Source organism: Podarcis raffonei, chromosome 7 (assembly GCF_027172205.1).
Source record: "Podarcis raffonei isolate rPodRaf1 chromosome 7, rPodRaf1.pri, whole genome shotgun sequence".
NCBI lineage: Eukaryota > Metazoa > Chordata > Lepidosauria > Squamata > Lacertidae > Podarcis > Podarcis raffonei.
The window spans coordinates 12,697,019-12,723,198 of record NC_070608.1 but is presented as its reverse complement, the minus strand read 5'-3'; the positions used below and the strand labels follow the sequence as shown (position 1 = coordinate 12,723,198).

At 47.1% G+C, this 26,180-nt stretch overlaps 1 long non-coding RNA gene across 1 annotated transcript in view; it reads left to right on the top strand.

Moving 5' to 3' along the window:
• Positions 1-10,042: 10,042 nt before the first annotated feature.
• LOC128417080 (uncharacterized) overlaps positions 10,043-26,180 on the top strand; it is a 149,118-nt gene continuing 132,980 nt past the window's right edge. Inside the window, exon 1 of the long non-coding RNA XR_008331375.1 lies at positions 10,043-10,330. This is a non-coding gene — a long non-coding RNA (uncharacterized LOC128417080). The remainder of the gene's footprint in view (positions 10,331-26,180) is intronic.

The window sequence follows — 26,180 nt, the reverse complement described above, 5'->3', positions numbered from 1 at the left end:
CATTGCTGCTCCAACAGTGGAGGTAGAACATAGTCATTGTGGCTACTAGCTATTGTGGCTACTAGCCATTGTGGCTACTACCTACTGTGGTTACTAGCCATTGTGGCTACTACCTATTGTGGCTACTAGCCATAGATCGCAATCTCCATAAATTTGCCTAATCCTCTTTCAAAGCCACCCAGCTTGGGCGGCCCCTGCCTCTTATGGGAGTGACTAGTTTGTGCAATGTGTGAAGAAATTCTTTTGTCTGTCCCAAATCTTCCAACCTAAGAAGGTGGGTTTTGGGCAGGGGTTGGCAAGGTTTATCTCGCCTGGGCCGGCTCACTCCAGCGGAGATCCCTCCGTGGGCTGGATCGCGCCTGCGCCCACGATTTCCAGCGTCTGCACAGACACGATTTTTGGCATCTGCGTCTGCGCAGACGCAATTTCCGGGGCCGCAGAAGCAAGTCCCTGCATTGTGCTGCGCCAATTTAGCGCAGCGCACGGGGACTCGCCCAGCAGGCAGCTCAGTTCGGGGGTGGCTCATGGGCCGGTTAAACAACCCCCGTGGGCTGCTTGTGGCCCATGGGCCTTAGGCTGCCGATCCCTGGTCTTGGGGGATCGATAAAACACAGCCCAGTGATTTCACCCCACTTCCCCAGATGGGTTGGCAATCCTAAAACGACATTATTTGTATTTGTGTCACTCAACTCTCCCCCAGGATCACATGGAATTTTCTTTGCAAGTGATGTGCCATATTGATTACCCTGTAGGATGAAGAGGTGGGGCAGGGAAAATATATTTAGATGCAGAGAATTAAGAGATTAAAAAAAACCCTAGTCTTCGGACGGTTGAAAACTAGCTGTGTCTTGATCTTTTATTAAGGAGTCTCAAGGGATGAAAGTAAACCTGCTCAGCTAATTAGCCCTTTTAACTTCCTTCGTATTCGCATGAGTATGGAAGACAGGAATAGCACAGGAAGGGGGGGGGAAACATTACGGGAATGTACTCTGCACAGCTTTAGACAAGTCATACGTACCCTTAACTGTAGAATAATGTCAGGTGTCTAGTAAGGAAAGGGCAGTGTTGGGTAGTGGTTACAGTGTTGGACAAAAACCTAGTGCACCCAAGGCTCTAGCACAGCCTTTCTCAACCTGTGGGTCCCCAGATGTTGTGGAACTACAACTCCCATCACCCCTAGCTAGCAAGGCCAGAGCTCAGGGATGATGGGAGTTGTAGTCCAACAACATCTGGGGACCCATAGGTTGAGAACCGCTGCTCTAGCACATGGGTAGGCAAACTAAGGCCCGGGGGCAGGATCCTGCCCAATCGCCTTCTAAATCCGGCCCACGGACGGTCCAGGAATCAGCGTGTTTTTACATGAGTAGAATGTACCCTTTTATTTAAAATGCATCTCTGGGTTATTTGTGGGGCCTGCCTGGTGTTTTTGCATGAGTAGAATGTGTGCTTTTTATGTAAAATGCATCTCTAGGTTATTTGTGGGGCATAGGAATTTGTTCATTTCCCCCCTCAAAATATAGTCCGGCCCCCCACAAGGTCTGAGGGACAGTGGGCCAGCCCCCTGCTGAAAAAGTTTGCTGATCCCTGCGTCTAGCATCTACTCAGCCATAAGACTTGTAAGGGGCTTGGGCCAGTCCTGTCTCTCAGCCTAACCTACCTCACAGGCTTGTTGAGAGGATTAACTGGGTAGAGGAAGAACCAAGTACGCCACCTGGGAGGGATATAAACAGGGCTTTTTTTTTCAGCCGGAACTCAGCGGAACTTAGTTCTGGCACCTCTCTGGTGGATGCTACTGCCATTTTAAGAGAACAAGGGAGGTGTCCGTGATGAGTCAGTTATCAATCTGTCCGTCAGAGCCTTGATCAATCCACCAGAAGGCCCCCAGACAATATTGAGCTAGATGGGAGCATAGGTTTGACTGCTGATTCCTAAGTTCCTGCAGAGGCTACGCCGGTGTAATACAGTGGTACCTCAGGTTACAGACGCTTCAGGTTACAGACTCCACTAACCCAGAAATAGTACCTCGGGTTAAGAACTTTGCTTCAGGATGAGAATAGAAATCGGGCGGCGACAGCGGGAGGCCCCATTAGCTAAAGTGGTACCTCAGGTTAAGAACAGTTTCAGGTTAAGAACGGACCTCCAGAACATAGCTGTCAACTTTCAGATTTGAAAATAAGGGATCAGCAGCCTCACCTGTCCTGGAGACAGTCTAGGGGATATCTAACAATCCAGGATAGCAGCGGGAAACGGCGCTGAAATAAGGGAATTACCCGCCAAAAAAGGGAAGGTTGACAGCTATGCTCCAGAACAAATTAAGTTCTTAATCCGAGGTACCACTGTATACAGAAGCACGATGAGGAAGAGGGCTCGCCTCGCATTTGCATTTCGTTCTTATTAGTTTGCATGGCGCACGGGCCTCCTCAGCCTCGCGCACCAGGGAAAGAAATAAATAAATGACAAAACCTGGCTGCGCCTGGGAGGCATGCATGCTTTGATCATGCAAAATTAAATGGGGGCAAACCGCCGGGTCTTTGGCTTTCCTTTTAATTTCCTCCTGGAAGCCTCTTTCATTTGAGGCGAATTACACACGGCGCTAATGCATGCAGGCGTCTAATCACAGAACGAGGCACCCGCAGCCTGTCATCAAAGCCCAGCTGACACTTCCTTTCCCAATTCTGCGGTGTGGCAGGGGGACACGCTTCGCAGTGGCACTGGGGTGGGGGGTGGGGGGGGAGGAGTGGCGGGGGGAGAGTCAGGAGGCAAGCGAGCAAACAAACAAAATCCACCCTGGTTTATTCTGGGGCAATGTTTGCTCAGCGCCGTTTTTTGCTTTGTTTTTTTGATGTTAGCAGGATGTGTTGTCCTTGCAAACCGCAATTAAAGAGGATGAGTCAGAAGTCGGGTTCATAGAAAGCGCGTTTATTGTTCCCAGTAGATTTAAGAAGGCTTGAAAGCACGGGTAGGCAAAGTAAGGCCCGGGGGGCTGGATCCGGCCCAATCGCCTTCTAAATCCGGCCCGTGGACGGTCCGGGAATCCGTGTTTTTACATGAGTAGAATGTGTCCTTTTATTTAAAGTGCATGTCTGGGTTATTTGTGGGGCCTGCCTGGTGTTTTTACATGAGTAGAATGTGTGCTTTTATTTAAAATGCATCTCTGGGTTATTTGTGAGGCCTGCCTGGTGTTTTTACATGAGTAGAATGTGTGCTTTTATTTAAAATGCATCTCTGGGTTATTTGTGGGGCATAGGAATTCATCCATTTTTTTTCCTTCCAAAATATAGTGTGGCCCCCCACAAGGTCTGAGGGATGGTGGACCGGCCCCCTGCTGAAAAAGTTTGCTGACCCCTGCTTAAAAGGAAAGGCAGGCTAGAAGAGCTGCTCTTTCGGTGTTATTGTCCCAGGGACCTTTTTGTGCCCCCCCCCTTTTGGTTCATTTTCAGGCCACATTCCCTCCACTGCTAACCGTCAAGGGTCTCCTGTCCTGCAGACCCTCCAAGTGTCCCTATTTTCCAGCGACAGTCCCGGATTTACAGAAGTCGTCCCGGTTTCTGATTTGATCCTGGAACATCCCGCTTTTCCTTAGGACGTCCCTATTTCCATGGCAGAAATGTCAGAGGGCTGTGGAGTTATGGGACCCCCTGAGCCAAGGAGATAAGTTAAGTACACAACCTTTAGAAGGCATCTGAAGGAAGCCCTGCATAGGAAAGTTGTTCTTTTTAAATGTTTAATGTTTAATTAATTTTTTTATAGCCACCCAGAGTGGCTGGGGCAACTCAGTCAGATGGGCAGGGTATAAATAAGAAAATTATTATTACTATTATTGAATAGGACGTCGCTGTTTTCATCAGAGTAATGGTCCTGTTGGAGCTGAGATGGCAGAAAAGGTGGCGTTGCAGCTTTTGCCACTCCCCAGAGAAAAGGTAACAGAGCAAATTCACAACATGTGTTTAAAGCCCTATCTATGATAGCACTTTAAGCAGTCATGGTTCCCTCCCACTCCCTGAATTCTGGGAGCTGTGGTTTAATAAAGGAAATGATAATTGCTGGGCTACTGAGCCAGGTATGTCCAAAGTCTGTTTTGGGTACCTCAAAAAGTCTGGGTGCCATTTTTTGCGCCTGGCTGACACTCAAGGATTACTGCAATGTATGTGCTTTGAAGCCTCCAAGTATATGTTAATTCTTCGGCAATCAGCCTTCTTTATGGTCTAGCTCTCACTTTCATACATCACTACTGGGAAAACCATAGCTTTAACTATAGGGACCTTTGTCGGCAAGGTGATGTCTCTGCTTTTTAAGATGCTGTCTAGGTTTGTCATTGCTTTTCTCCCAAGAACCAGGCGTCTTTCAATTTTGTGATTGCTGTCAACATCTGCAGTGATCATGGAACCCAAGAAAGTAAAATCTCTCACTGCCTCCATTTCTTCCCCTTCTATTTGCCAGGAGGTGATGGGACCAGTGACCATGATGTTAGTTTTTTTTTTATGTTGAGCTTCCGACTATATTTTGACCTCTCCTCTTTCACCCTCATTAAAAGGTTCTTAATTCCTCCTCACTTTCTGCCATTAAGGTTGTGTCATCTGCATATCTGAAGTTGTTGATACTTCTTCCGGCAATCAAACCTCTCCATTCTGAAGGAAATCAGCCCTGAGTGCTCACTGGAAGCACAGATCCTGAAGCTGAGGCTCCAATACTTTGGCCACCTCATGAGAAGAGAAGACTCCCTGGAAAAGAATCTGATGTTGGGAAAGATGGAGGGCACAAGGAGAAGGGGATGACAGAGGACGAGATGGTTGGATAGTGTTCTCGAAGCTACCATCTTGAGAAGACAAGAGTGCCTGGCGTGCTCTGGTCCATGGGGTCACGAAGAGTCGGCCATGACTAAAGGGCTTAACAACAACAAAAGCTTCTGAATAGCAGGTGCAGAAAAACACTCAGCTCCTGCTTATGTGCTTCTCATGAGAATCTGATTGACTGCTGTGAGAGCAGGCTGCTGAATGGGATGAGCCAATGACTGGCCTGATCCTGCAGGCTCTTCTTATATTCTTAAGTAACTAACAAGTACTTGCTGTTTCATGGCACCCAAAATCAGCAGCCTGAAGCATCTTACTCACTCTGCCTTAGGGCAAACCCACAAAAACCTCCTGTCATTAATAAAGGATAATTGTGCTACTCTATTCCATCCTTCCCAATCCATTTCTTGAGAGATCTTCATTTAAAAGCCAAGTAAAAATCTCTAGCATATGCATGGTGTGAACAGTCACCATACAGCTTTTGGATCTTTCCAGATTTCCAGCAAAATATTTCTGTTTTGTTGCAGAACTCGTTTTGGCAAACACGGATGGGTGCATTTGATGCAGTTTTAGCTGATTATAGTCACCTGTTTGGCTTTTGGTTTTAAGCTTCTGTTCAGAAGGCTCACAGGTGTTATAGGGAGGCAAGGGTGCCAAATAACCAGGAAATATGCTCCAAGCCGCTCTTGTGTCATTAGCAAGAGTCTGACATGCAGAAGTCAGCTGGGGAAGCTAATACTGGCACAAACTATGCAGTCGATGTTTATGCTATTTTTATTGCAGTACAGTGGTACCTCGGGTTACAGGCGCTTCAGGTTACAGACTCTGCTAACCCAGAAATAGTACCTCAGGTTAATAACTTTGCTTCAGGATGAGAACAGAAATCGTGCAGCGGCGGCAGTGAGAGGCCCCATTAACTAAAGTGGTGCTTCAGGTTAGGAACAGTTTCAGGTTAAGAACGGACCTCCGGAACGAATTAAGTTCTTAACTCGAGGTACCACTGTATTTGCGCCCATCCTTAAGTCAGTGGGGCACCTGCGAACATCCAAATGTTGCTGGACTACAGCTCCCATAAAGGTAAAGGGACCCCTGAACATTAGGTCCAGTTGCAGACAACTCTGGGGTTGCGGCGCTCATCTTGCTTTATTGGCCGAGGGAGCCGGCGTACAGCTTCTGGGTCATGTGGCCAGCATGACTAAGCCACTTCTGGCAAACCAGAGCAGTGCACGGAAATGCCATTTACCTTCCCGCCGGAGCGGTACCTATTTATCTACTTGCACTTTGACGTGCTTTCAAACTGCTAGGTGGGCAGGAGCAGGAACAGAGCAACGGGAGCTCACCCCGTCGCGGGGATTCGAACCACTGACCTTCTGATCAGCAAGCCCTAGGCTCTGTGGTTTAACCCACAGCACCACCTGCGTCCCTGATGCTTTGCTTCCATGATGCTTTGCTATTGGCTATGCTAAATGGGTCCAACAGAAGCTGATGTCCAATCACATTTAGAGGGCCACAGGCTCCCTGTTCCTCGCTCTAGTCTACCCAAGCCCAACTGCATATAACTTAAATGGGAATATATTCTTCTGCCGTTCACAGAGAGCCATATATGCCACCTTGAGCTCCTTCGTGGGATAGAAAAGGCTTGCAGGGCTGGTATAACACACCCACTCTCAGCCCCAAATCCTACCTGCTGCACTACAGATATTATAATGATGGATTTTACCTGCATTGGCAGAGTAATTATTGTTGCAACCTTGCCTGGGACTTTAGGGTGAAGGGCGAGTAATAATAATAATAATAATAATAATAATAATAATAAAATTGTAAAAATGTTTACAAAATGTAGGGGGAGGAATTTCTTTCCTATTAAAAATCAAACAAACCCTGATTTAGAAAGATAACAAACAGTGTGGTCCTTGCCTTTTGTGTTTGAGTTGGAACAGGACCCCAACTGAATTGGTTTCTATGAGCAGTAATCACTTCACTATCAGGGAAGCTGAGCATAAAAGGACTTAAAAACAAACCGTGAAGTCTAGACAACAGAAGCTTCACTCTAGTCTTTTTTGTTCTTTTCTGTTTCAATTGGCGAGACCTGCTTTCCTCAAGGTTAGCCCTTGCTGTGACTTCAAGTGTTAAGTCTGATCCTCCAGACTGTCTTCCATGGGGTGAAAACATGAAATCATAGCACTGTCAAGTTGGAAGGGAAACCTGAGAGTCAACTAGCCCAACCCCTTGCAACACCGGAATCTCAGCATTCAGTCTCCCATCCATTCTGAAACCAGACCAGATCCTGCTTAGCTTTGCAAATATGGCGGCTGTTTTATTGCTGCACTGCTGGCTACAAACACCAAGAAGAGGAGGAAGTAGGCTAGATTCTCACAGAAGCAAGGGAGAATAGTGCCTGAATGTATTGCCTAGAAGTTTCTTGAGTTCTGAAAATGTTAGAAACCCGCTTTTACTTTTTCAAAACAATGAAAGGCCACCCTTCCTCAACATTTCTGCAAAGAGCAAAGACATGTACAGAGATAGTGCAGGGACAGGAAAACATTTTCAGTCTGAGGGCCACATGTCAGTAGTGGGCGGAGTCAGAGGATAAAGGTAAAAGATAAAGGATCCCTGGACGGTTAAGTCCAGTCAAAGGCGACTATGGGGTTGCAGGGCTTATCTTGCTTTCAGGCTGAGGGAGCCGGCATTTGTCCGCAGACAGCATCCAGGTCATGTGGCCAGCAGGACTAAACCGCTTCTGGCACAACAGAGCATCGTGACAGAAGCCAGAGCGCACAGAAATGCTGTTTACCTTCCCGCTGCAGTGGTACCTATTTATCTATTTGCACTGGTGTGCTTTCGAACTGCTAGGATGGAAGGAGCAGGGACCGAGCTCACCCCGTTGCGGGGATTCGAACTGCCAACCTTCTGTCTGGCAAGCCCAAGAGGCTCAGTGGTTTAGACCACAGCGCCACCCGCATCCCTTAGACGATAAAGGTGCAGCAACATATGCAAATAACCTTTGTACAGTAGATTTGCTTCTATGCAGACTCACACATGCCTCTTTGTCTCCCATCCAAGCAAGCAAGCAAGCAAGCATGATCAGAGTTGAAGGGCAAAGCCTACCCAGGGGAAGATATTTAGGGTGCGAAACAGCACCAGTGAGAAAGATAAGAGGATTTTGCACTGGGAAAAGATAAGAGGATCTGGAGGTTTTGCAGTAGGCTCCTGGGCCTGAGGTCCCTTCTTCTCCCTGGAGACAGTTGCTTTCCAGGGTCAATCACCAGAAAATCAAGACAGGCCCAGGGAATAAAATAGGAAAGCTTGGAGCCAAGTGGCCAGACCAAATACAGCAGCCTGCTCATGCACCCTTCGAGACAGCATGGTTTGTGCAGTGGTGGGTCATCAGGCTGGCATCCGTCTGTCTCGGGAGAGGATGGAGGAGTGAGCCTTTGGGGGTGAAGCCAAGCCGATACAGGAGAGGCATGTTTTGTTGCAGCTGGGGCAGATGAAGGCATCAGATTGTGCTGCTGCAGATGCACAATGCTGCTGCATCTCTCTGTGCTTGTCCCAGCGGTCTTTCCTCCTCTGGTCACTGCTGTGGATGCACGACCTGGCTGGCTGTGGTTGTCTGCAAGGGGTTCCCACACGGCGGGGTTGATGCTGCCAGCCTTCACGTCATGTTTGCAGACATCTTTGTAGCGCAGAGCAGGTTTGCCAACAGGCTCTCTGCCTAAAGCCAGCTCCCTGCAAGCACATTCCTGGGCATGCTCCCCTATAACATATGCAAGTCTGGTTGTGCCTGGCTAGGAAACTGCCTGGGAACGCCATGAATGCCCCTGGAAGGTACACGATGGAAGAAAAGTAAGCAAGCATTTACCCTATCAGAGATGCACTTTGCTCTTCTGTACCCACCTGCCTTTAATTCCCTCCCCCTCCCATTACTGCTACTGGGAGAGCTTTTTGACACCATGGAGGTAAAACGCCTGCGCGTCGAGGCAGCACCTCCCTGGAAAGTTAGCCAGGGAGAGAATGTGGTGGGAGCCAGCGTGGTGTAGTGGTTCAGAGTGGTAGACTCGTAAACTGGTGAACCGGGTTCGCTTCCCCGCTTCTCCACATGCAGCTGCTGGGTGACCTTGGGCCAGTCACACTTCTTTGAAGTCTCTCAGCCCCACTCACCTCACAGAGTGTTTGTTGTGGGGGAGGAAGGGAAAGGAGAATGTTAGCTGCTTTGAGACTCCTCCGGATAGTGATAAAGCGGGATATCAAATCCAAACTCTTCTTCTTAGCAGCAAAGGTTGCCAACTGACTGAACTGATAATATTTATTTAATTTGTATACCGCCCTTCATCCGAAAATCACAGGGCACTTCACAGCATTGAAAAAGACCCAAATGCATTCTGTTCTTCTTTTGCAGTTGAGAATCTGAGAAATCAGCAGGTTGCAACCGCGACGCTAAGCTGAAAGCAAAGCATAGGCCAAGCTGCGCACTCTCTCTCTCTGTGTTGAAAGGCACAGGAGGAGCAAGGGTTAGGAGTAGTGCTGGCTTTACGTGTAAGCTAAACAAGCTATAGCTTAGGGCCCCACTCTCTTGGGCCCCCCCCAAAAAATTACAGGAAAAAGCAACCTGAATGTACATTTCCAAATTATAAGATTAAAAACAAATAAAATAAAATCTACATACAGCAACAGTGTTTTGTGTTGTGTAGGCTCCTATGATGTATGTAATGGGTCCTGCCTGCTAGCCTGCTCCCTAAAATATCACTAGTTTGCTCATTTCTATATATAGGGTGCCTACATTCTACATGGACTGGATGCAGGGCAATATGTGCAAATGGCTTTAGATACCTATTAGCTCCATAAATTACCATATAGCATACATTCAACAAAAAAACAGTGACAATTTGTTGTTGACAAAGGACAGCTGGACATATAAAGGGCCCCATTACCTTCAGGAGCTCAAGGCCTCATCCAACCTAAATCCGGCCCTGGTTAGGAGTGGGTAAAGGAAAAGAAGTCGGCCAGTCAACAAATAAATAAATAAAAGTCAGCAACTGCAGACGTTTGCGCGCGTGCTCGTCTCTCTCTCTCTCTCCGATTTCCATTACGCAATGTATATAGGCGAATGCAAAGCTCTGCTAGCGCTAAAAGCAACTCAAGCTCCCTTGCAGAGCGCCTGGCGAAGCGCAGCAGCAAAAGCAGCGCAGCCAACGGGGCTGGATCAGCTGCTGGGGGCCGTGACGTCACAGGTCCTCCTGCCTGCACAACGTTCCATTCAGGCGAGCGCGGAGCGCGTGCTCCGTCGAGCACATGGGCAAGCAAGCCGCCGAGCTCGGAGCGGCAGCGGCCTGCGTTGCTCCCCCCCCCCCGCTCGGCTCTTGATTTTTTTGCATTTTATATGTGCATCGGATTTATATTCTATTTTTTGGAAACACACATGCACATCTAAGGAAAGGGGCAGCCGCGGCCGGAAACGGCCAGCAACTTTGCAAAACGCTTCGAGGATTTGTTTGGGGAGAAAAGGAGACTTGCGTGGCCTGGGGGGAAAAAGATGCGTGGTAAGTCAAGCTTGCGGTGGGGGAGGGGAGGTTGCTGCAGATGCATGCGGGGTGGGGGGGGGAGAAAGAGAGAGTGAAAACCTCCCCTCCCCCGCGTTCTTTTTCCTTGTCATTTAATGGGGCTTTGCTTTCTAAACAAACCGAGCGAGAAGTTTGCAGGTGGCCGCGTCTGGCAATCGCGCCGCGTGCTTTTTTTGTGCGTGCAAGAAGCGAGGGGGGGGGAGAGGGCTTGCTCCGTGCTATATTTATATCTCTCTCCCGTATTTGGCCCCCACCCCACGCGCCCCCTTCCCTCCTCAAAGCTCTTTAGCTAACTATATATATGTGTGTTTGTGTTTTAAATGGCATGTTTAGAAGAAAGGGACAGGGATGCAGAGAGAGAGAGACCCGCGGCCACGATGGCTGGAAGCGCGCAAAGAAAAGAGCCGTGCTGGCGAAATCAATAAAGAAATCGGGGACCCTCGAGGAGGGATGGGGAAATGGCACGTCTTGCTTTCTTTGCCCATCCTCCCCTCCATTTCCTCCCACCCCCCCACATATAGATCTCCGGCTCCTGGCCTTGTGTATATTATGACTATTCTCCCCCTTTTCCATATATATATATATATATGCGCTAGCGAGATGCCCGGAAAACTCGTTTTTCTGTTGTGTTTTACTTTTGGAATCGGGCAACTTTATCGTGTACTTGGATCTCCTCCTCTCTCTTTCTCCCTCTGTCTGTAGTCCACCCTTCACCGCAGGGGAAACTCGGACGGGTTTTTGCTTCCAGCAGGATCGGGGCCGTCATCTTTTTTTCCGATGTGCACGCGCGCACGTCCATAGGAAGAAACACTTCTGCCTTGGTCCAAAGTACAGTTTCGGATGCAATCTTGGAGATGTTTCTAGGGCTTCCATCGTGCAGCCACGTTTGTCGGCTGTGATGTTTTTTCTCCTCTCTCTGACTCCCCACCTTGAATCGAGACCCCCCCCAAAAAAATAGAACCCCAAAGACACAATACAAGGATTTTCTCCTTCTGACATAGGCCTTAAAGTCATCTAGCTCACCCCCTCCTCGTGCAATGAACTGCATCTTTACTGCAAGGAGATTTGCGTATTTATTATTTTTATTTAATTAAAATATCTGCAAGCCTCCTTCGCCTGTACACTTTCCAGGAACAGAGTCTTACTGTATATAAATACATATTAAAAATTACACATGTCCATACCAAATAACGCAGCAGCTATATCAGGCAGAATTCGAGAGGCCGTAAATAACCATTTTTTAAAATGCCTGGGCATTTTGTTTGACCCGAAATCACTCGAGAATAAAGCGAACAGTTACTTTTTTTTTTTTTTTAGGCTGCAATCCTATGCCTGATTTCTTCGGACCAAACTCCATTGAACGCTATGGTCTGGATCCAGGTTAAGTTTGCTACACTTCAGGTCCCGTTGAAAGCAATCCAAGAAATTAGTCGTGGCTAACTCCACTCCTGCTAAAATCAATGACTTCTGGATCCAGTCTGGTTAGGCAGACATTGGTAGGCATGTATAGGATTGTACCATGGGTAGTCTTCCATCCTTAAGAACCAGAAGTAAAATTAAAAAAAGGAAAATCTTGCCTGTGCAAATAATAGGTCACATTTTCAATTTTTATTTTGACATTTCAGTGTTGTATTTTTTTAAAAAACAAACAAACATTAAAAGACAAAAGCATAGTTGAAGATCGAACTCAAAATGGCATCGGAGGGAAACCCTTGATAATTAAGGTAGGGAAAGGATTGTAATTATTTTGTCTGCAGTGACACCTCTTAAAAACGACTTCAAATTGACAAGTTGGGACATGTTTATGCCGGCCCATATTTATTAGCCACAGAATTAGTCATTCAGCAATTCCTGTGACAGAAGCATTTCCTTTTTTTGTAATCATTTTACGGCTGCCATCCTGTATGCGCTTATTTTTTAAGCACTAATTTTATTTACTGCAAATATAACTTAGCTTGGGAGTAAGCCCCCTTTGAATTCAGGGAGTAGGGTTGCACTGTAAAAATATGCATCCTTTATGTGAAATCTCTGCTTTAAACTTCTAATCGCAACCGGCTTGAATTGGAAGGAAGCAGAAAATCGTTTTGCAATAATTTTGTTTTGCATAAAAATAGACATTATATATATATATATCTTTTAAAAATGCGGCTTTTGCACCTTTACGAGCTCTCTGCAGAATGCAACCACAGAAAATATATATATAAAGGTGCAGGATCCGCATTTTTTAAAGTTTGCCGTATTTCCGTAGAAGTTGTCTCTATATATTTGGAGGGAAGGATTTCAAAGTAGTTCTAGTGCTCTGTGACACTTTGAGGAGGGGAGTGCAATCTTTTAAAATTTGAACGTTTTGAATTCCTACATCCCTCTGAAATCGGATGTCAAAGTCTTGTGGTTTTGTTGATTATGTTCTCTGATTGTCGTAACACAAAATGGAAGATTTGCCCCATCCTCCTCACACCAAACTCTGCTCTGTGACCAAAATGGCAACAGACGTCCTGAGTATTTTCCTCTGGCCTCAAGCAAAGCTTTCTTTTCCGATTTGTTTTCCTTCTTGCGCTCATCTTCTCTTGTGTAGCAATGGTATGTTCCCAGATTTCCCCCTGAAAGTCCAGGATGCTTGTATATGTATTTTATGCTTGCAGCAGCCTTGTGAGGTCGAATCGTGATTTGCCTCCCATGGAGCTTCATAATTTAGCAGGGATTTGAATCTTGATCTCTCATGTTCAGTTTCCACCAGTAAAACCTAGGTTTTGAGTTTGTGTAGACCTGAGCACTGGGCTGTGTCACTAGCTGTCATTTAACCCTATTCCAGTGGCCGTCTCTGCTTTGCAAGCTCATATAAAAAAAAAAATCCTACCTCGTTTGTGTCGAAAACGCTTTTTCTGGCCTGATGTGAATTGAGTACGTAAACAAGGCCAGCTTAATCCAGCGCCTCCTTCCTTGCCCATTCTGACTGGCAATTTCAATTTCCAAATTGTGTTGGTTTCTCTTCCTGGTTGTGATACGGAACCATGATTTGATGTCCTCCTGCAAAGGTGGCATCTGTGTGAATCAAAATGCCAAATGTCTTCAGTCCATTCCTCCCCTAATTTGTGAGTGTTCCTGAGGCTCTCTTCCTTCTACTACAGTCATACCTTGAGTTGAATGCGCTTCGGGTTGAGCGCGTTTGAGTTGCGCTCTGCGGCAACCCGGAAGTAACGGAGCGCGTTACAACCGGGTTTCGCTGCTCGCACGTGCGCAAATGCTCAAAATGACATCATGCGCGGTAGCGGCGACACGTGCAGACGTGCCATCGCATCTTCCGTTCTGTTCAGGATGCGAACGGGGCTGCGGAACGGATCCCATTCACATCCTGAGGTACCACTGTACTGTAAGGATTTTGCAGGGTTGTAATGCAAACCGTCTCCTGCCAACCTAGCAGTTCGAAAGCACGTCAAGTGCAAGTAGAGAAATAGGTATCGCTCCTTTAGGAAGGTAAACGGCGTTTCCGTGCGCTGCTCTGGTTCGCCAGAAGCGGCTTAGTCATGCTGGCCACATGACCCGGAAGCTGTACGCCGGCTCCCTCGGCCAATAAAGCGAGATGAGCGCCACAACCCCAGAGTCGGTCACGACTGGACCTAATGGTCAGGGGTCCCTTTACCTTTAATGCAAACTGTATCTTATAGCAGCCCCTGCTGCCCTGTCCATTCTCTTACCTGTCCATTTGTGACAGGTGCTGGTGATACCTCCAGGCCTGGCTGTGTAATGTTGACCATCCTGGGGAATAGAGCACAGTCTGAAGGTGGTTGGAAATTGCATCCTCTGGTTTCCTAGCAACCATAAGATGCCTGTTCTGTGAATCCTTCAGGATGGCTTTGGAGCAAAAGCAGACTGGGCTGTTCCTGCTTATTTCAAGGATGGAGAGTTCCATAAGGGGAGCAGGAATATTTGGGCAGCTGCTGAGGCCCAAACCTCTGCAAGGGAGCCCAGGTGTTGCTTCCCATGGATAATAATAATAATAATAATAATAATAATACAATAATTTATTATTTATACCCCGCCCATCTGGCTGGGTTTCCCCATCCACTCTGGGTGGCTTCCAACAGAATACAGTCATACCTCGGGTTGAAGTAGCTTCAGGGTGAGTATTTTCGGGTTGCGTTCTGCGGTGACCTGGAAGTAACGGAGCGCGTTACTTACGGGTTTTGCCGCATGCGCAGACGCTCAAAATGCCGTCACGGGCATGTGCGGAAGCAGCAAATTGCAACGCGCGGACACGGGTTGCGTTCGCTTCAGGATGCTAACGGGACTCCGGAACGGATCCCATTCGCAACCAGAGGTACCACTGTATTAAAATGCAATAGTCTATTAAACATTAAAAGCTTCCCTAAACAGGGCTGCCTTCAGATGTCTTCTAAAAGTCTGGTAGTTGTTCTTCTCTTTGACATCTGGTGGGAGGGCGTTCCACAGGGCGGGTGCCACTACCGAGAAGGCCCTCTGCCTGGTTCCCTGTAACTTGGCTTCTCGCAGCGAGGGAACCGCCATAAGGCCCTTGGCACTAGACCTCAGTGTCCGGGCAGAACGATGGGGGTGGAGACGCTCCTTCAGGCTGCCCCTGCCCGCCATGCACAATCTCCCCCTGGGCATTTTTTGCTGTTAATTATTACATTTATATTCCATCTTTTCTCCCAAGGAGCTCAAGCTTTGCCTGCTTCTCAGCCTCTCCGTTTTCTCCTCACAACAACTCTGTGAGGTAGGCTAAGAGACAGTGAATGGCTCCCGTGATCATTTTAACTGAGTAAGGTTTGAGCCCCGGTGTCTCGCAGGAACTAGTCTGGCACCTTTAATCACTACACCTCACTGCCGGATTGAGCACAGGGTGAGAAGGCAAGCAAGTTGGCAGCAGGGCTTTGGAGAGGTGGAAGAGGGGACTGTCTAAGGGTCTTTGCTTGTACCCCTCTTCCATCTTCCCCCATGCAGAGCATATCTAGATTCAGCATTGAATCTAGGGTCATGGTGAGATCCAGTTTGGGCTGTGTACTGAGGCCTGTCAGGATTTGGTGATCTCTACTGATTTATGGAGGGACACGGGACTTGCCGATCAGAAGGTCGGCGGTTCAAATCCCCGTGACGAGGTGAGCTCCCATTGCTTGGTCCCTCCTCCTGAGCACCTAGCAGTTCGAAAGCACCTCAAAGTGCAAGTAGATAAATAGGTACCGCTCCGGTGGGAAGGTAAACGGTGTTTCTGTGCGCTGCTCTGGTTTTCCAGAAGCAGCTTAGTCATGCTGGCCACATGACCCAGAAACTGTACACCGGCTCCCTCGGCCAATAAAGAAAGATGAGGGGCGCAACTCCAGAGTTGGCCACGACTGGAGCAAATGGTCAGGGGTCCCTTTACAATTACTGATTTATGGGTTTGTTTGTTTTTTGCTTCATTTCTTAATATTGTATGTGGTGGGATTTCGTTAAAAACTCTACCAGAGCAGTTTGCAGGGCAAATACGTACAGCCCCTCCTTTTTTAAAGAAAAAAATCATACCAAAACAAGGAAAATGTAAGACAGCCAGCATCGACATTTTTTTTTAAAGAAAGGATAGATGAAAGGAAATAATATAATTCAGTGTTGAAAGGCTAACAGAAGAAACAAGGCAGTTTTCACTCTCCAGAAGTGGTTCACTTCCTAGCAGAGAGAATTCCAGAGTCCAGGTGCCATCACTGAGAAGGCCCTGTCTCTGACTACATAACGGTCAAATGTTCATGACACCTGGCAGATTAATCAGCCTTCCGGAGAAGTCACAATGGATTGAAATAAAAGCAGTGACCCATTTTGACCCAGTTTAAAGTCCAGCATGCCTGGAGACCATTCCTGCTCTTCCTGTGTGAGTGGTTATTTACAAGCCTAGTACAGATTAGACATGGTTTGCTATGTAGTCATAGACAAAATGAAACTGTATAAGTAAAATCATAACATAGAAGATACGTTAAATTCGGTTGTAATACATAAACGATACAAAATTACCAGAGGTATCTGAAATAAGTTGCACAACATGAAACCTTAAAATGTGGCTGTGAAGAGTGAGTTGAAAAACATAAATGACATAAACAGATTAAAATTGCGATGTATGAGAACGGCGGCCAGGCAGGATAAGTTTAACCTGGGGGATATTTCCTTGCGTAGTTTTGCAGCCAGAAAGAGAAATTGGCCACAGCCTCTGATAATAATTTGTTTGGATTGGGCAAAAGGTAGACTATGCAAACCTAGCAGAATAATAGAACCATAGAATTGTAGAGTTGGAGGGGACCCCGAAGATCATCTAGTTCAACCCCCTGCAATGTAGGAATCTTGCCCACACCCATCTCTGGGTGGGCTCAAATCACCAACTTTATTTAAAGGCCAAAGCCGCTGCATTAAAAATGGTTGCATCTATCCTTCAGCCCAAATCCAAAGTGCTGTCTTTCTGAAGCCATTCCATTGAGTCCCCCCCCCCCAAATACTTGTTATGCCTATGGCGGCGATCCTATGGCAAGATGTCCATCTGTCATGGATGCTTTAGCTGAGATAAGTTGTTCTACAGAAGCACATATTTTGATAAGATATGTTGAATTGTATTTAAAAAAGAATTAAAAAAAGAATTTAATAAAAGAATTTATATAGTTACCTACAGCCTGTCATTTATTTATTTATTTATTTATTTATTTATTTATTTGTACGTACCCCACCCATCTGGCTGGGTCTTTCCAGCCACTCTGGGCGGCTTCCAACAAAGATTAAAAATACATTAAAATGTCACACATTAAAAACATCCCTGAACAGGGCTGCCTTCAGATGTCTTCTGAATGTCAGGTCGTTGTTTATCTCTTTGACATCTGATGGGAGGGCATTCCACAGGGTGGGCGCCACTACCAAGAAGGCCCTCTGCCTGGTTCCCTGTAACCTCACTTCTTGCAGGGAGGGTACCGCCAGAAGGCCCTCGGCGCTGGACCTCAGTGTCCAGGCAGAACGAAGGTGGTGGAGACGCTCCTTTAGGTATACTGGGCTGAGGCTGTTTAGGGCTTTAAAGGTCAGCACCAACACTTTGAATTGTGCTCGGAAACGTACTGGGAGCCAATGTCGGTCTTTCAAGATGTGTGTTATATGGTCTCTGTGGCCACTCCCAGTCACCAGTCTAGCTGCCGCATTCTGGATTAGTTGTAGTTTCCGGGTCACCTTCAAAGGTAGCCCCACATAGAGCGCATTGCAGTAATCCACGCAAGAAATAATAGAGCATGCACCACTCTGGCGAGACAGTCTGCGGCCAGATAGGGTCTCAGCCTGTGTACCAGATGGAGCTGGTAAACAGCTGCCCTGGAAACAGAATTGACCTGCACCTCCATGGACAGCTGTGAGTCCAAAAAGACTCCCAGGCTGCGCACCTGGTCCTTCAGGGGCACAGTTACCCCATTCAGGACCAGGGAATCCTCCACACCCGCCTGCCCCCTGTCCCCCCAAAACAGTACTTCTGTCTTGTCAGGATTCATTCCATTAGAGGTCATCCATCCTCCAACTGCCTCCAGACACTTGGACTAGATGACCCTCGGGTCCCTTCTAGCTCTTACGATTCTGTGAATGCATGCATGGCAAGTCAGATTCTGTCCATCCTCTCCATGCATCGGGGTTGCGAGTGTGAGAATGGGGCTTTAGATGTGTCATACCAGGCATGTCCAAAGTCTGTTTCGGGGGTCTAATATGGCCCTCCGGTTGATGCAAACTGGTCCCCGTGGCAGTATATGTCCTGGGGCAAAATCCTAAAAAAAAATCTCAGCAACTTCAATCCTAAAAAATAGCTCAACAACTCTGGGGTAAACTTCAACCCTAAAAAAAAAAAATCAACAACTTTGGTCGGCCCTCACACATGCTCACTTCATCAAATCTGGCCCTCTTTGAAAAAAGTTTTGGAAGCCTTATAAGAAAGCGCTGGAGGAAAGGGACTGTGAGCAATGGCTTGGGAGAGGTGTTAAAGCTAAAACGATTAGCCTGCCTTGTTATTTTTCCTGTTGCCAGAAGGTATGATGTAACCATGTTACATTTATAGAGCTGAAATGTTGCCTTTTGCAGTTTACTATTGTGTTGTTGTTGTCTTCGGATGTTATGCGGAAGTTGCTCTGGCATTGTTTTGATTGTGAAATGCGTTCAATGTTAGAAACTCAGGCAAATAAACAAATCGCCAAATGGCATCGCAACAAAATATCTAGGCATCGTTCCCCCCCATGAGATTTATTTTTGTTACGATTTTTTCCATATCACTTCTATACTGCTTTATACTTTAAGAAAAACATCTCAGTGTGGTTTGTTGTTGTTGTTGTTTAGTCGTTTAGTCGTGTCTGACTCTTCGTGACCCCATGGACCAGAACACGCCAGGCACTCCTGTCTTCCACTGCCTCCTGCAGCTTGGTCAAACTCATGTTGGTAGCTTCGAGAACACTGTCTAGCCATCTCGTCCTCTGTCGTCCCCTTCTCATTGTGCCCTCCATCTCTCCCAACATCAGGGTCTTTTCCAGGGAGTCTTCTCTTCTCATGAGGTGGCCAAAGTATTGGAGCCTCAGCTTCACGATCTGTCCTTCCAGTGAGCACTCAGGGATGATTTCCTTCAGAATGGATAGGTTTGATATTCTTGCAGTCCATGGGACTCTCAAGGGACTCTCAGTGTGGTTTACAACACACTAAAACATCACATCAAACAATCCCGAATAAAACAAATTCAGGCTTCCAGGAAAATATTTCAGATCCTTCTCTAAGTGAATTTTGCTTTCTCCCCATATTTGTTTACCTACTTAATTTATAGAGTTGCCCCATAGCAGAAGTACTCTAAGAAGCCAAGGGGGTGTACAGTGGTACCTCGGGTTACAGACGCTTCAGGTTACAGATGCTTCAGGTTACAGACTCCACTAACCCAGAAATAATACCTCGGGTTAAGAACTTTGCTTCAGGATGAGAACAGAAATCGCACGGTGGCAGCGGGAGGCCCTGTTAGCTAAAGTGGTACCTTGGGTTAAGAACAGTTTCAGGTTAAGAACAGACCTCCGGAACGAATTAAGTTCTTAACCCAAGGTACCACTGTAGTGGTTAGAGTGTCGGACTAGGACCTGGGAGATCAGGGTTCAAATCCCCACTCAGTCATGAAGCTCATTGGGTGACTTTGGAGTCAATCACAAGTTTCTTAACGTTCCTCACAGGGTTGTTGTCAATCATGTACAGTGGTACCCTCGGGTTACATACACTTCAGGTTACAGACTCTGCTAACCCAGAAATAGTACCTCAAGTTAAGAACTTCGCTTCAGGATGAGAACAGAAATCGTGTGGCGGCAGCAGGAGGCCCCATTAGCTAAAGTGGTACCTCAGGTTAAGAACAGTTTCAGGTTAAGAACAGACCTCTGGAACGAATTAAGTTCTTAACCTGAGGTACCACTGTACTCCTTGCAGGAAAAGGTGGATATAAATGCAGTAAATAGGCTTATCTGCTGAAGAAAGCTGGAGGGGCCAGCCAGATGGAGATGTCAGTCACCACCCTGGCTTTCCAAAGATCTCCATGTGGTTGCAGTTGGACTTGCCTCAGTCACAAAATGCGCCTGGCCCCTGGGGAATTTCAACACTGGTCTTCTTTGTAAACATGCCCACAGGTTGTCAGTCCTTGACTGGCGCAAGACGCCAAAGGCAGGCCAGCTCTCCTCTTTTGCCTCGCCCAGTTGGCCCGCTGCGTCTCTCTGTTCCATGCTGTGTGCTTTATTTACAGCAGCGACACAGGGCTGGCTTGTGGAAGAGCCATGACTTTCAGATCCGCAGCGGAGCTCCCGTCCGCTTGCCAGAATAGTGGCTTGTCGAAATGCATCCGCAGAAGGTTCACAGACACCCAGCTGTTTGATGGAATGGACCACAAGGGTAGATGGTTGGATATTAAAGGGATTTTTATTTTTTATTTTCCCCCCATTTTTCTGTGCAGAATTCCCTCCCTCTCGCCTGGGCAGCGTGAGGAAGGTGAATGAGGACACAGAAGACGGCAGCCAAGGCTGTGTTGGCCCATTCCCCTGATGGAAAGAAGCATGTGAAGCTCTGACTTGTGTTGAAATCTGGCTTGGCAAGGAGAGGGAGATGTTTGTGTAACATGCTGCTGAAGAGTCAAAGCAGGACCTCAGTCACAGAGCCTCCTTCACCTTTGCCCAGAGTTGTCTCGCATTTAAACACAACTCTCTCTCAATCTCCTGGAAGATTAAATAAGGACCCACCCCCCAAGAAATCTGCCATGGTGGTTGCAGTCCTGCTCTTTTTATTATTAGAAACTGAGGGAAACAATTAACAATATGCCTCTTGCTCAGTGTTAGAAACTCAGATATACAGTCTCAACTTGGAAGTTGAACGGAATCTGTTCCGAAAATCCGTTCAAAATGTTCCAAAACGTTCAAAAACTAAATCACGGCTTCTGATTGGCTGCGGGAAGCTCCTGCAGCCAATCAGCAGCTGCGGAAGCCCCGTCGGACGTTCGGGTTCCGAAAGAACGTTTGCAAACTGGAAGAATCGTTTGGGATCTAAGGTATGACTGTACAGTGGTACCTCAGGTTACATACGCTTCAGGTTACATATGCTTCAGGTTACAGACTCCGCTAACCCCGAAATAGTGCTTCAGGCTAAGAACTTTGCTTCAGGATGAGAACAGAAATCAGGCTCCGGCGGCACAGCGGCAGCAGGAGGCCCCATTAGCTAAAGTGGTGCTTCACATTCAGAACAGTTTCAGGTTAAGAACAGACCTCCGGAACAAATTAAGTACTTAACCTGAGGTACCACTGTATAAGCTAGGTGTCAAATGGCTACTTAAACCAGGGTGTGACAGTTGCCAAAAGAGAATGCCTATTATTCGTCATTTGGGCGCCCGGACATCTCAAAAAGTCTTATTTTTCAAATGACGGGCAGACTGTGACTGATTCTCAGTTAAACGTCTGGCTCATTGAGAAGACAACCTTTAGCTAGAGTTAAGAACTTTGAGAACTGAAAGAAGAAATGTCATTCAATCCAGGGACAGTCCACCTATCCGGTTCGTTCTGATTGTGCAGATAAAATATCCCAGGTGGATTGCTATGAGATATGTTGTTAATGTGAAAACTGTCCCATGATTCCCCAGGCATGCACCTCCAGATGCTGGTGACGTCAGGCGCCATCCTAGTGCATCTTCACCTGGTCGCAAGTGGCTGATAGCCAGATGCAAAATGCACCTGACAAATTCCGAACACTGTGTCTTGCTTCTCTGAGTGGGGAATGGAGAAGGTTGCATAAGTCTGTGCAGAAGCTAGCCTGCTGTACTGAGGTAAAAAATCGATGTTTGTCATAGCTGTCAACTTACAGATTTGAAAATAAGGGACCAGCGGCCTTGAAAATAAGGGATCAGCGGCCTTGAAAATAAGGGATCAGCAGCCAAAATAAGGGATTTTCCAAGCACAGGAGTGTTCAACTTCTGAGCCCCTCCGGGCCAAAGGCAGAAAGCCCAGCCAGCAGCCAAATGAAGCCTCAATCGGTGGTTCCCACAGCGCAGCAACCCTGCAAAGGGGATGCAGCAAGGAAAACCACCGTCACCTTTCCGCTGGGAAGCGCTGAGCAAAGGCGAGTCTCCAGGCAACACGGCCGATTTGATTGGCCCAAGGCATGCAAGCTCCACCCCCCAGTCGTTCTTAGACTCCTTATTGGGTGAGCAACGCAGCCAAGCAACCCAGTTGGAGCCTCCCTCCTCCCTGGCCGGCAGGGAGGGAGGGAAAGGAGCTGCTTCCTTTGAAACCCGGGAAATTTAAGGGACATCATCAGTAAGGGACAGCAGCGGGACACGGCGCTGGGATAAGGGCCTTCCCCGCCAAATAAGGGACGGTTGACAGCTACGATGTTTGTTGTTCCATGCGCTTTGCCTCTGGTATATGGCTTTTGGGAGGCTGATGACACGGCAGTGCTGCCCAGTCCTGCTTTAGAAATCATCATCCATGTCTCTTAGGTCCTTGGACAAAGAGAAGCCAGAGAGATCTGCCTCTCCTGCCTACTGCCTGTTACTGCTAGCTGAAGAGCCAGATCAACATTTCCGAAGTTAAAGAAATGAGCCACTCCAGCCAAGAGGAGTCTTTTGGGTCTCTAATGAGGCCATTCTCTTTTTGGGAGCTGTGAACCTCTCGTCCTTTGCAGAGAGCGAGAGTTGGGAGTACAGCATGAGCCACGAAGGCGATATAGATAATTAGTGTGTTCTTTCTGGTGTGTAATTGTAAGTAATTATGTCATTAATGTAATTGCAGGCCATAACTTTTCCCCCGGGCTTGAAGAACACTCTGCTTCAGGCCACTGAGGGTGGGGAGGGAAGGGTCGTTGACATGCGCCAGAGTGACGCCCCTCAATTCTGTCACTCTGGGCAGAGAGGAAATTTGATCTCCTTACCTCTCAATGCCACGCATACCAGTATTTGTTTGCTGTCCTTTTGGGGCAATGCTTGTTTGTTTCCTTTGTGGTATACAGTGGTACCTCGGGTTAAGAACTTAATTCGTTCTGGAGGTCCGTTCTTAACCTGAAACTGTTCTTAACCTGAGGTACCACTTTAGCTAATGGGGCCTCCTGCTGCCGCCACACGATTTCTGTTCTCATCCTGAAGCAAAGTTCTTAACCCGCGGTACTATTTCTGGGTTAGCAGAGTCTGTAACCTGAAGCGTTTGTAACCTGAAGTGTCTGTAACCTGAGGTACCACTGTATTTGTGTCCCACCTTACTGTAAAGTGGTCCCAAGCTGGTTTAGAATTAAGCTGAAACCTAACAACATTTGGTTGGCACAGATTTACTGTGTAAGCGGTGTGAGAGAACAGTAAGATGTGGGCTATCTTAAACCTCTTATGCCTTGAGGGATATCTTTGAGGGAAGAAAAGGCTCAGGAGTAAACCCTACACAGCGGAGTCGCTAAGGTGCTCACATGGAGCCTTGTATGCCTCCTTCCAGCAACACCTGCAGCCAAGCCATAGCTGTCAACTTTCAGATTTGAAAATAAGGGATTAGCAGCCTCACCTGTCCTAGGGACAGTCTACGGGATATCTAACAATCCGGGATAGCACTGGGAAGCAGCGGGAAACGGCGCTCAAATAAGGGAATTTCCCGCCAAAAAAAAAAAAAGGGAAGGTTGAGAGCTATGCACCAAGCTGGTGCCAAACATATTGCTCTGCTTTCCTTTGGACCACATCAGCGAGTCTTGTCATCTGGGCAGGACAGGACAGGACCTTCATATGCATTGCCCAGGCTTGCTCCCTGCAGAGGTCACTTTGGTGCTGCTTTGAAGCGCACTCCATTGTCTCTTGAGATTCACAGGTGCCAATGGAATTGCTTCAGAAAGGGAGCACTTTGAATTTGGGCCGAAGGGGTGATTCAGCTATTTTTAATGCAGCGACCCTGGCTTTTAAAGAAGGAGTTCCACGGCCCTCTTGCGAGCCTCACTCCCAGCCCATCTCAAATTGCTTTGCTCGGTTTTCAGGAAGAGCTACTACCTAACAACTGTGACTAAATGAGCCCCACATTTTTGCCTGTTGGAGAAGACCCCCCTTGTCTCTTCTGTAGAGACACTGTGATGTGGTTTCTGTGGCTGGCTGGGTGTTGCAGATACTCACCCTCACCACAGACCTAAGAAAAGTAGCTAGGAGTTTACTCTGCCACAGATGAATAATGGCCCATCCATTCATGATTCCCCGAGACCCTTCTGTAGACCAGTTTGAGTTTCATAATGGTTTAAAGGCAGGGATTGAATACAATGAAAGCTGTTGATATTACAGTGACCTTGAGTATCTCCTTGTTGTCATAATGGTGGCCACAGGGATGGGGTTACAGCTGGGGAAAAACACAACATCGGAATCTCAGACTTGTTGAGTTGGAAGGGACCAAGAGGACAACTCTTTTCTGCTTCTGTGTTGGAACTCCTATTTGGGGACTTCCCTGGCTTTTTTCTGGCCCATGTAGGACCAGTCTGGATAGTTAGCCTTAGTGAAGACTTGACGTTTTCATCCCCCCAAATTTTTTTGATTGCGTTTCCCCTGAAATGAGGCTGCATTTTAATGTTGTATTTTAATCTTGTTTTTTAAAGCTGTATTTCAATCAATTGTTTTTATATTTGGTGTTAACTGCCCTGAGCCCAATCTTGGCTGGGGAGGGCGGGGTATAAATAAAATAATAATAATAATAATAATAATAATAATAATAATAATTATTATTATTATTATTATTATTATTATTATTATTATTATTATTGTTGTCTTTCACCCAAAGTGGGGCTCGAACCCACAATATTGAGATTAAGAATCTAATTCTCTGCCGCCTGAGCTATCAATGGAGGGGTCTTCATTAGAGGTGCCAGTGAATTCAAGGAAATTGGGGCAAAGCACCACATTTTCAGCCATGTTGCTGCTCTCATCTTGCAAGGGTGTTTAATAGCAGCCTTGGTGCATCTTTGGGGAGGTAGAGGATCTTAGTGATGGGACAATGGTCCAAACGCCTTCCCGTGTTTTGGCTCCCTGCTTGAAATGGAGACGGTCTCTGAAGTCACCTTGGGTCAGGCCCTTTATATAGACCTTGCAGAAGGCCTGCTAGCTTCTGCGGGGATCTGCAGGCGACGGGGCTTATTCGTTTTGCACAAACGTGGCTGCTTCCTTGTGGCACTGAAGATCGTAGGAGGCGTTTTTAGGGTGCAAACCTGAAGATGGATTCTCCAGCGTTTGTTATGTAGCCGGCATTGGCTTTCTCTGTGAGCTTTGCAGGATGGAGAGAGAGAGGGAGAGAGCGAGCGAGCTAAACTCTTGGCTCGCTTCAGCCAAACAGCATTTTTCCAGGAAACTGGTGCCCACTGAGGCTATTTCCATGTCGGGGAAGAGTGCTTATTCCAAGTTCACGGCGCTGGCAGCTGCGTCCACCGATGTTTGGCGCGAAATGAGCTCTGCTCCTGCCTCCCTCAGACCATGAATCTTCCAGGTCATCTAAGTTGAACGCCGAGTAAATTGCATGCTTCGCTTTTTGCTTTTTTAAATGGCTGTGGCCCTTCTGAAGGTTTTGCTTCTTTGCTGTTTAAAGGGTTATGGACATGAGAAAACAACCACCACCCAGATCTTCCTAAAGAGAAAAGGGAAACAGTTCTTTCCCCTGCTTATATTAAGTGCAAATAGAACCATTTCTCTCACAGTTGCTCAAAGCCTCTGTTCTTAAAACGATGGACTTGATGTATCCTCCCCACCTGGCATTTCAGGTGCCAAGACCGTTTATCGTCATGTTTAAATGCCAGTAAATGGGATTTCTGAGCCAGAGGTTCCAGGAGAAGGGACACACTGGCGCTGCTTGTGCCTTTTCCCTTGATTGCTACGGGGCTGGGATGTTCTGAAATGAAAGGTCTGTTCTGTTATGCACAGCTTCTGTCGCCCATGTGAATAATGGGGATGCCGCCTTAAAATTAGGGGTTATCTGGCAACTTTAGGCTGTGCATCAGCCGGTCCTTCATTTGCTTGCTGATTGCTTGAAATGCTTTTTCGACTCCTGCTGCTGCTAGTACTGCTCAGGGGCAGTGTCCAAGTGCCTGTTCGGCATTTGAGTTAGGCTGAATTCCTAGCTCAGGTGCTAAAACGAAGGGCTGCAGGGACACAGCATTCAGAAATCACTTTTTATTTTTAGTGCCTCAAGTTTCTAGACCAGGCATAGGCAAACTCGGCCCTCCAGATGTTTGGGGACTACAACTCCCATCATCCCTTTCCACTGGTCCTGTTAGCTAGGGATGATGGGAGTTGTAGTCCCAAAACATCTGGCGGGCCGAGTTTGCCTGTGCCTGTTCGAGACAATAC